The sequence below is a fragment of the Triticum dicoccoides genome, chromosome 1B (genome assembly GCF_002162155.2).
Source record: "Triticum dicoccoides isolate Atlit2015 ecotype Zavitan chromosome 1B, WEW_v2.0, whole genome shotgun sequence".
Taxonomy (NCBI): Eukaryota; Viridiplantae; Streptophyta; class Magnoliopsida; order Poales; family Poaceae; genus Triticum; species Triticum dicoccoides.
In genome coordinates this window covers 505,342,183-505,352,131 of record NC_041381.1, presented here as the reverse complement: position 1 = coordinate 505,352,131, position 9,949 = coordinate 505,342,183, and positions in this window count along the sequence as shown.

Below are 9,949 nucleotides of genomic sequence, written 5' to 3'. Positions count from 1 at the left end.
AAGTGAAAAGGATACCAAATGGAGAAATCATCACTTGGAAGATATCATTAAAGATACATCAAGGAATGAGATACCCATTGATACACACTAAACTAAAGATGTCAAACTCCCAAAGAGAGGATGGTTCCAAACATACCAAGCTCTCAACAAAGTTTCATCATGGCACAAAGTACCAAAAAGAAATGGCTTGCCTTCCACCAAAACACACTTGATAAGGATCACAAGAAGAGTGAAGAAAATAGAATAGCTCCCCCATGAGTTGTGCATTATATAGGATTTGTATTTGAATACAAAATGCACAAGGTGGGATCACTGCTTTCACTATATCTAGAAAACACTAGACAAGAACAAGAAATAAACAAGATCCACAAGTGGTATGGAAGACAACGGGAGTTAACACAAACCTTGGCAAGAGAAAAAGAAAAACAAAAGCCAAAGTAAAGATGATCAACAAATTCTACCACACATAAGTGACTACCAATTGTCAAAAGACAAGAAGTATTTGGAAATAATTCCCGGTGGTAGATAGCAAGGATGTCCAACATCATCTTCACAACAAACACAAGCAAATTGCAACTTGTAGAGCTAACATGCCACCTAGGAACAAGATAATCTACAATATCAATTCTAGGTGATAATATCTCAAATGTACACATTTTCTAGGCTTGTAATATGCACTTAGCATATTACTCCCCCATAATGTGATACCAATAAGAACTTAACAAGAGGCAATAAGAGGAACAAAAAAAGAGATAATTAATGTACTATCTAGAATTTGAATTTCTCATGAGAGATATACCACCTAGCGACTAGATAATATTGTAATATCAATACTAGATGGTATTCCTCATGTACACACATTTATAGGATTGTGAGGTGCACAAAGCACATCACTCCCCCGAAATGGGATGTTCCATTAATCTCTCACACGAGCCAACTAGGATACAAACAAGAAGCATAAAGGCTCAACACACGACGCACACGTACATGATGTGCAAACCAACACACACATACTTGATTGCTCAAGATAAGCAAGTTGGAAGCGCAACATATACAAACACATGCAAGGGGGCAAGTAACTTTCAAGGTAAACAATTTAAGTACAAGTTACCGCAAGGAGGCACATTGGATATAAGATAGAAACTTTATAATCCAATTGACTTGGCTTGAGACAAAGAGAATGATGAAGTCCCCTTAATTCTTCATAATGTAGCCAAGTCTCCAATGCCCTCCAACAACACCTATTGATCAAGTTTGAGCTTGTTGGTCCCCAACCAAGTTGGGTCCTAAGAGGTTAGTCACAATAGGTTTGGCTACCCAAATGGTTCTTTGCTTGACACCACTTTGAGTACAAACAAACTTGGCAAACACATTGCCAACCTTATCCTTACCAAGAGAATAGATATCATCAATAATAATTGGGTTGGATAAGTTACCACTAGTGCATGAAGAAGCGACGTGACCTTTCTCACGACATAAGTAGCAATGTCTACTCTTCACTTTCTTCTCACTTGATTTCTCAATTTGAGAAGCATTAACTTGAGTCTTCTTGGGAAGAGGCCTTTCTTCAACTTGATGTTGAGCATGAGATTGAACTTGTGCCCTATTCCCTTGTTGCTTGACACTAATGGCCTTCTTCTTCAATGGGCAAGATCTAACACGATGCCCTTCAACTTTGCACTTGAAGCAAACAATCTTGGCCGAATTCTTGACTTGTTCTTGGCCCTTCTTCTTGTTCAACTTGGACTTCTTCTTCTTATTGGAGTTGAATCCAAGTCCACCTTTGTCATTGGGGGATTTTTGCACACTCAAGATATTGTTGAGTGTGGCCTTCCCTTCATGACACTTTTCCAAGTCTTTCTTCAAATAAGTGACTTGGGCCTTGAGTTCTTTGATTTCCTCTACATGGTTAGTCTCAACACAAGTACTAGAGGAAGTATAAGCTTCATCATTAGAGCAACAAGGAAAGGAAAGCAATTCATCACAAGATGTACCAACATTGTGAGTAGATGAATTACAAGGACTAGCACATGGCAATATACTATTTTGACTAGAAGTAGTGCTAGTATCCACATGAGGCTCACTAGATGTTACCTTAGCAATCATGGCCTCATGAGCTATCTTTAGCACACTATGGGATACTAGAAGATCATCATGAGAGCTTGAGAGCTTTTCATGACTTTCTTCCAATTTCCCATAATTGCAAGATAGCACCTCAAGTTGAGCCCGTAGCTCAACATTCTCCTTCAAAATGGATGCTTCACAAGTAATAGAATTAGTAGCACAAGCATCATCATTAACAACAAGAGGAGAAGGCAACTTGGCAAGCTCTTTTAAATAAGAAGCTTCAAGTTGAGCATGAGACTCTGTGAGTTTGATGAGCTCACCCTTGATGACCCTTGAGCCATTTTCGAGGTGCTCAAAATACTCAAGGAGTCTAGCATGAGCAACTTCAAGCTTAGCATTTTTAGTTTCAAAAACATTGGCCACCTTAAGAGCTCTATCAGTAGATTCCTTCACTTTAGACAATTCTAGAGCAAAAGTCTCCTCAAGAGATTCCTTGGTGGTTTGTTCAAGTTCAAGAGCTTGAGAGAGGTCCGCAATCTCATTAGCGTAATCACGCCCATGACCTTCCATTTTATCAATGGTGGCCTCATGCTCCTCTAGATGAGATTCCAAATCCTCAATGTATTTCTTGCCATCAATGGCAATGGACATTACTTCCATGAAGTTGGAATGAGCAATTTTATTTTTATGAAGAGCTTTAAAAATCATTTCCCCCTTAGTTTTTAAGGAGGCAACATTATCATTCTCTTCATCATTATCCTCATCATCATTAGCATCAACTTCATCATCAAGAGACATATTGGGGTACAAAGTAGGAGATACCTTTGACGCCTTAGCCATAAGGCAAAAAGCAATAGATGATGATGTAGGATCCCTTGAGGCACCATTAAACACCACATCTTGTTCCATGGAGTGTTCGGTTTCCACTACATTGTTAGCACAACAATTTGAGGAAATAGATGCATTTTTATCATGGCAACAAGACATAGCAAGCATATCATCATGAGATTTAGTCAAGCAATTTCTACATGATATGCAAGGACTATCAACACAAGCATGTGAAACATTTGGAGTGCTCGAAGTGTTAAAGCCCAAAGAAGGAGCATTGCAATAATATAGTGGTGAAGGATCATCCACAATAAGCATACTATCATCATTGCAATGACCAACACTACTCACCATGTCATTACCTTGTGGCAAACCACATGTAGGTGAAGTAGAAGAAGTTGAGAAGACTATACAATCGGAGGTGGAGGGAGAACAATCATCCCCACAAATCTTGGACACACCATATTTATCTTGAAGCTTTGTCCATAACTCATGAGCATCCCGGAACGGCATGAGTTGAAATATAACTACATTGCTCAAAGCATCGAAAAGCGCATTAGAAGCTTGAGCATTGAGATAAGAGTTTTTCTCATCATCTAAAGATAATCTTTGGGGATCCTTTGGAGGAGAAAAACCCATATCTACAATTCGCTCTAAATTTGGGTCCATGACCCTAAAGAGGTTAAGCATGCGAATTACCCAAACATCAAAATTTGTGCCATCGAAACTAAGAGTGTCAGAGAAACCTAAACCTCTACTCGACATCTTTACTCTCTAGGCGGTTAAGCCCAACAAAGAGAGACAAGGCTTTGATACCAATTGAAAGATCATGGATGTCGCCTAGAGGGGGGGGGGTGAATAGGCGTTTTAAAATATTTACGAATTAGGCTTGAACAAATGCGAAATAAACCTAACAGTTAATTTGTCAAGCACAAAACCTACAACAACTAGGCTCACCTATGTGCACCAACAACTTATGCTAAGCAAGATAAGCAACTATGTGATAGGAAGATATATGACAAGAACAATATGACTATCACAAAGTAAAGTGCATAAGTAAAGGGCTCGGGTAAGAGATAACCGAGGCACGCGGAGACGATGATGTATCCCGAAGTTCACACCCTTGCGGATGCTAATCTCCGTTTGGAGCGGTGTGGAGGCACAATGCTCCCCAAGAAGCCACTAGGGCCACCGTAATCTCCTCACGCCCTTGCACAATGCAAGATGCCGTGATTCCACTAAGGGACCCTTGAGGGCGGTCACCGAACCCGTACAAATGGCAACCCTTGGGGGCGGTCACCGAACCCGTACACTTTGGCAACCCTTGGGGGCGGTCACCGGAACCCGTCAAATTGCTCGGGGCGATCTCCACAACCTAATTGGAGACCCCGACGCTTTCCCGGAGCTTTACACCACAATGATTGAGCTCCGAACACCACCAACCGTCTAGGGCGCCCAAGCACCCAAGAGGAACAAGCTCAAGGGCACCAAGCACCCAAGAGTAATAAGCTTCTCAACTTGTAACTTCCACGTATCACCGTGGAGAACTCAAACCGATGCACCAAATGCAATGGCAAGGGCACACGGAGTGCCCAAGTCCTTCTCTCTCAAATCCCACCGAAGCAACTAATGCTAGGGAGGAATGAGAGGAAGAACAAGAAGGAGAACACCAAGAACTCCAAGAACTAGATCCAAGGGGTTCCCCTCACATAGAGGAGAAAGTGATTGGTGGAAATGTGGATCTAGATCTCCTCTCTCTTTTCCCTCAAAAACTAGCAAGAATCCATGGACGAATTGAGAGTTAGCAAGCTCGAAGAAGGTCAACAATGGGGGCAAAAACGAGCTAAAGAGATGGGGAACCATTGGGGAAGAAGACCCCCTTAAAGAGGTCCCCACGAATCTGCCCGTTATGTGCAGAAACCTGTAGGACCGGTATAACTGGTGCACGAACCGGTACAACCGGCCAAAGCAGAGGAAAAACCAACATGGGAAAAGCTCTAAGCGGTACAACAGCCTGGGGAACTGGTAGTACCGGTTAGACCGGTTAAACCGGTCAACAACCGCCCAAGAACCGCTCCAAAACAGAAACTAGTCCGGTGGTAGAGCGGTACATGGCCGGTACAACCTCCGGACCAATTCTGGAGTGGTACAACCGCTCCAAACACCGGTTGTACCGGTCCTCTTTACGGGGCGGTACAACCTCTCTATGTAAAACAGGCAATATCAAAACAGCCACAACTTTCGCATACGAGCTCCGAATTTGATGAAACCAAGTTTGTTGGAAAGCTAGCAACAAGGGCTAACACAATCTTGATAGAAATATCAATAAGAAGCAAATGAGAAAAGGCCCATAATAAAATGGTGAGAACCCTTCCTTGGATAAGACCGGTAAAACCTCCAACACCGAAAACATCATAGAAGACGCATGCGAACTCCGTTTTCGATGAACTCAAACTTGTCATCAAGATGACCATAAGCTCTAAGACTCACAAAGAGAACCAAACAAGAACCAAGAAACATGATGCAAGGATGCAATGGTTTGAGCTCTCTACTAACGATACGATCAAGCTACCAACTTGAGAGCCCCCCTTGATAGTACGGCAAACGATCATATAACCCGGTCTCCCTACTACCACCATGAGACCGGTAAAACAGAAAACCTATCCAGGGAAAACATCTGCCTTGCACATGGTCCACTTGAGCTAGATGATGACGATCTTGACTCTCTCAAGATGGACCACCTTTCTTGATTGCGTTGGCTCGATGAAGACTAGATGATTGCTCCCCCATAGTCCATTATGGGTGAGCCACTCTTCGGCTCATCTTCACAAGTCCATTGACACCACAATGGATGGCAAGATTCAAGCACTTGATCTCTTCGTGATGCTCCACTTGAACTTGCACACGGCAATCTTGATGACGATCACCACTTGATGTCATCCTTTCCATGGGTTGTATGATATCTTCCTCTTGATGCAAGCCCATGGATACGTACCTAACCCCACATAGAACTCTCACATAGACCATGGGTTAGTACACAAAGTGCAATGGACAAAGCTTACCATACCATGGGATCACTTGATCCCTCTCGGTACATCTTCTACGCTTTGTGAGTTGATCAACTTGATTCACTATTGACTTAGTCTTGATCAACCTTAAATCTTTGCAACTCTCTTCATTTGGATGATGTATTGAAGGTAAACATGAATGATCACACAACCTTCTTCTTCAAGACATGCTTGCAATAAGCTCAACACTCGCATGACCAATCTTTGGATAATTCCTTAATAGCACCTTGGTCAACTCATAAACTCCTTGAAACCAACACATGGACTTCAAGAAAATCCTATGGACAAATCCTTCAAATATAACTCAAGACAACCATTAGTCCATAGAGATTGTCATCAATTACCAAAACCAAACATGGGGGCACCGCATGTTGTTTCACCTGCTGTATCAGCACACAGTGTGCAAGATGGGTATTGATCATTCGATGATCAAGCCCACTAAAACCACCTTTGGAGGTGTCATACCAGGTGTGGAGGCCCATTGTACAGGCTCCATCACTCTGGAGGTAGTCTTCGGATCACCGAACAACTACTGTACCAAAGAGTTAATCTTCAGCATCGTCCCTTTTCGCAGTAATTATCATGCACTGCTCGGACGAACCACGTTTGCTCGATTCAACGCGGTGCCACATTATGCCTATCGAAAACTCAAGATGCCCGGTCCGCATGGCGTAATAACAGTTAATGGCATGGCCAAACCTCCCCTCTGTGCCGAAGAGTATACCGCCGCTTTAACAGTAGAAGCAACGAGTGGCACCTTTCAATCGAACCTTGAGTCGACGACCAAGCTCCCGTCACCGATAAAGGAGTCCGAACTACTTCGCGGCATGATAGCCCAGCTCGTCCAGAGCTCAATTAAACACTCCGACAAAAGCTGGGAAAGGCCACATACCGCGGCTCGATCGCTCTGTGGCACACAAATATTTCTCGCATTTCCTTTGCAGGTTCACTTTTGCGCAGGACAGGACTGGCGACATGGAATCAGCTCGAACACGCAAGGGAATCCTTAGACATTCCCCTCAAAGACAATCCGGATACACTCCGGATCCACACACAGCTTCTTCCCGCCTGGTCTCAGCAGGTTCCGTCGTGATACTTCTTTTTATCACATCACCTGTACTCATACACATCGACGTATTACTCGAATACAATATGTAGATTTATATGACGCTTATCTGCTAACGTTTCTTATTGACACATTTTGTCATAATGGCATCCGTACATCGTGATATGCCTTAATACGCCAGGGGCTTCATTGTACCCATAATACGGCAATAAAGTCCGACCACCTTCACGGTCGTTCGGCACCCCGAACTTATAGCATTATATGCATAAGCTCCGAATCATGTCTTGGGTCAATAGTTGGGTTTACCCGGCTCCCATGTTTTGGTACCTTACGTTCCGCTATATCGGCTAAGGTAGCACAGGGAGAACTACTGCGATTGTGTCCCAGTTCTTCCGGACGAGCACCTCAGTAGAGAAAGCTAAAAACTGACTGTCATGATACAGCGAGAGCTGGTCAGCTGTTCGAGAGGTTGTAAAATCTTTAAGGATTTCTTCCGCATAATGCCATAACTAATGCAACATGTGATGGATCGGCTTTTCCTCCGATCAGGTGCTTATAGAGCCCCTCGTGCGGTCTTCCGAACACCAGGGGCTGCGCCTACCTTCCTTTTTGTCAAACTCCTATAGCTAAGTGAGAGTGATAAAGCCCTATAGTCCGATTGCCTGGTTCGTTGTGCTGAACACCTCCTTCAAGGACCCAGAAATGGGATAAAGAGCGCTCAGGTTTATCCCGAACACCCCCGTACTTCCTACGTGGAGGCAGAAGCCGACGACTGGCCAACTCTCAAGATTAATATATATGAAACGGCCGCACATGAGGAAAAACTTTCACATAATGGGCAATAAATAATAGAAATGACCTTGTTCAACATTACAAAGGACAGCATGACTGTATTCATGGAAATACAATGTCCTTGGTGCATTGCTCCGCAGCAAGGCGGGCTCCTTTCAGGACACTATCATAATATAATTCAGGCTTGCGGTGCTCCTTCCCCTCCGGCGGTCCCTCGGTCATCAGCTTTTCCGCATCCATCTTCCCCCAGTGCACTTTTGCACGGGCGAAGGCCATTCGTGCACCCTCCATACAGACTGACCTCTTAATGACTTCGAGCCGAGGGCAGGCACTAACAAGCCACTTCACGAGCCCGAAGTAACTGCTTGGAATTGGCTCGGCGGGCCATAGCCGGACAATCAAATCCTTCATGGCTAGTTCGGCCGCCTGGTGCAGTTCGATTAGCTGCTTCAGCCGATCGGCAAATGGCACCGGATAATTCGGCGCCAAATACTGCGACCAGAAGAGTATCTCCGAAGTCTTCTTTTCCTTGGCTCGGTAGAATTGGGCGGCATCAGATATGCTGCGTGGCAGCTCTGCAAACACCCCTGGAGAAATCAGAATTCAAATTATCAACCTGATTTTCTCCTTTCAAAAATATCGCGTTGTATAGAAAAAGCCTTTACCAGCCGCAATCTTCCTCGCCTCCTAAATTTCCTTCAGAGCACCTTGGGCTTCCTCCCGGGCATTACTTGCGGCTTGGCGAGCTTGGGCGAGTTCGGATTCTTTCCTTGATAAACTTTGCTCTAAGGTCTCGCATTTCTTCACGACATCCTGAAGCTCTCGCTCAACTTCAATAACCCTGGCCTCGTGCTTTGCATGAAGAGCCTGCTCCGCGGCTACCTTCTTCTCGGTTTCGGCCACAGCCTTCTTAAGAGCCTCAATTTCAGCCATTGCCCCTAGAGCACACAATAAAAATATTTTCATCAGACACACTTAATCATTTATGCTGAATGAACAAGGTTTCGCCATACCTTGGTTATCGTCCAACTGCTTCTTCACTCGGCCAAGTTCTCCTTCGGCCCGCTCCAGACTCTGCCTCAGTCCGGATACTTCCGCAGTATGAGAGGCGGAAATCGCTACAGACGCCTGCTTATAAAAGAAGAGATGCAGATGTAATCAAACGAGTCTCCTACAAACATAAATTTGATCCTCTGTCCGGTTCTTTCTTTCACTGAACAGTGTATCAGGGGCTACTATCCATACTATGACACTCTTCAAAACCTCATAAAACATACCTCAAAGCCTTTTATAAGGCTGATACAGGATTCATTCAGTCCACTCTCAGCGGACTGAGTCTTCTCAATCACCGCACCCATAAGGGCATGGTGTTCATCAACGATGGAAGCACTCTTTAGCGCCGTCAATAAGGTATCCGGCACCTCTGGTTGGACAGAGGTTGCCAGTGGAGCAGACACACCCCCTCCAGCCGAGGGAGGCCGCCTGCCTGATTTTGGAGCCGTAGAGGTCTCCAGGACGGCGTCCGACTAGGGGCCAAATTTGAGATCGCCCTCGCCGTCGACGCCCATGGGAGCCTTCTCTCCCATATGTTCGGCCCCCGAAGTTTGACCTCTTGGCGCCGCCTTTACGAGCTCCCCCCCCTCCTTGGCCTGGGTCCTTCTAGGATGAAACCTCAGTGTCATTCACATGTTTGGGGGAAGGAGCCTTCGGGGGCGTCCCGCTCTCCACAGCATCCGAGCCCAGTAAATCCTCCGAGGATTGTTCGGTGCGGGACCTCGCCGGACTGCAAAAAGTATGGCGCATATTAAAATATTATGCCATGATGAGTCTGGACGCATAAACATATTCGGATTCTATATACTTACGAGTTCACCAGGGGTTGGGCCCTGGGATCCCACTCCAGGCTGCTATCGGCAGCAGCGGTGGACTCCTCGGGAAGGGGAGTTTTTCCCTTCTTAGGCAACTCGGCCTCCAAATATGTGAAGGCCGTCCTTTTCTTTCCTCCCATCACGGGGGATGGGTCTTCCTCCTCTTCCTTGTCCTCTCCGGAGGAAGATTGGGCATCGGAGTCTTCGGATATTGTGTCCGAAGTACCACGGCGACGAAGGCCACCCCTGGTCTTTTTGGT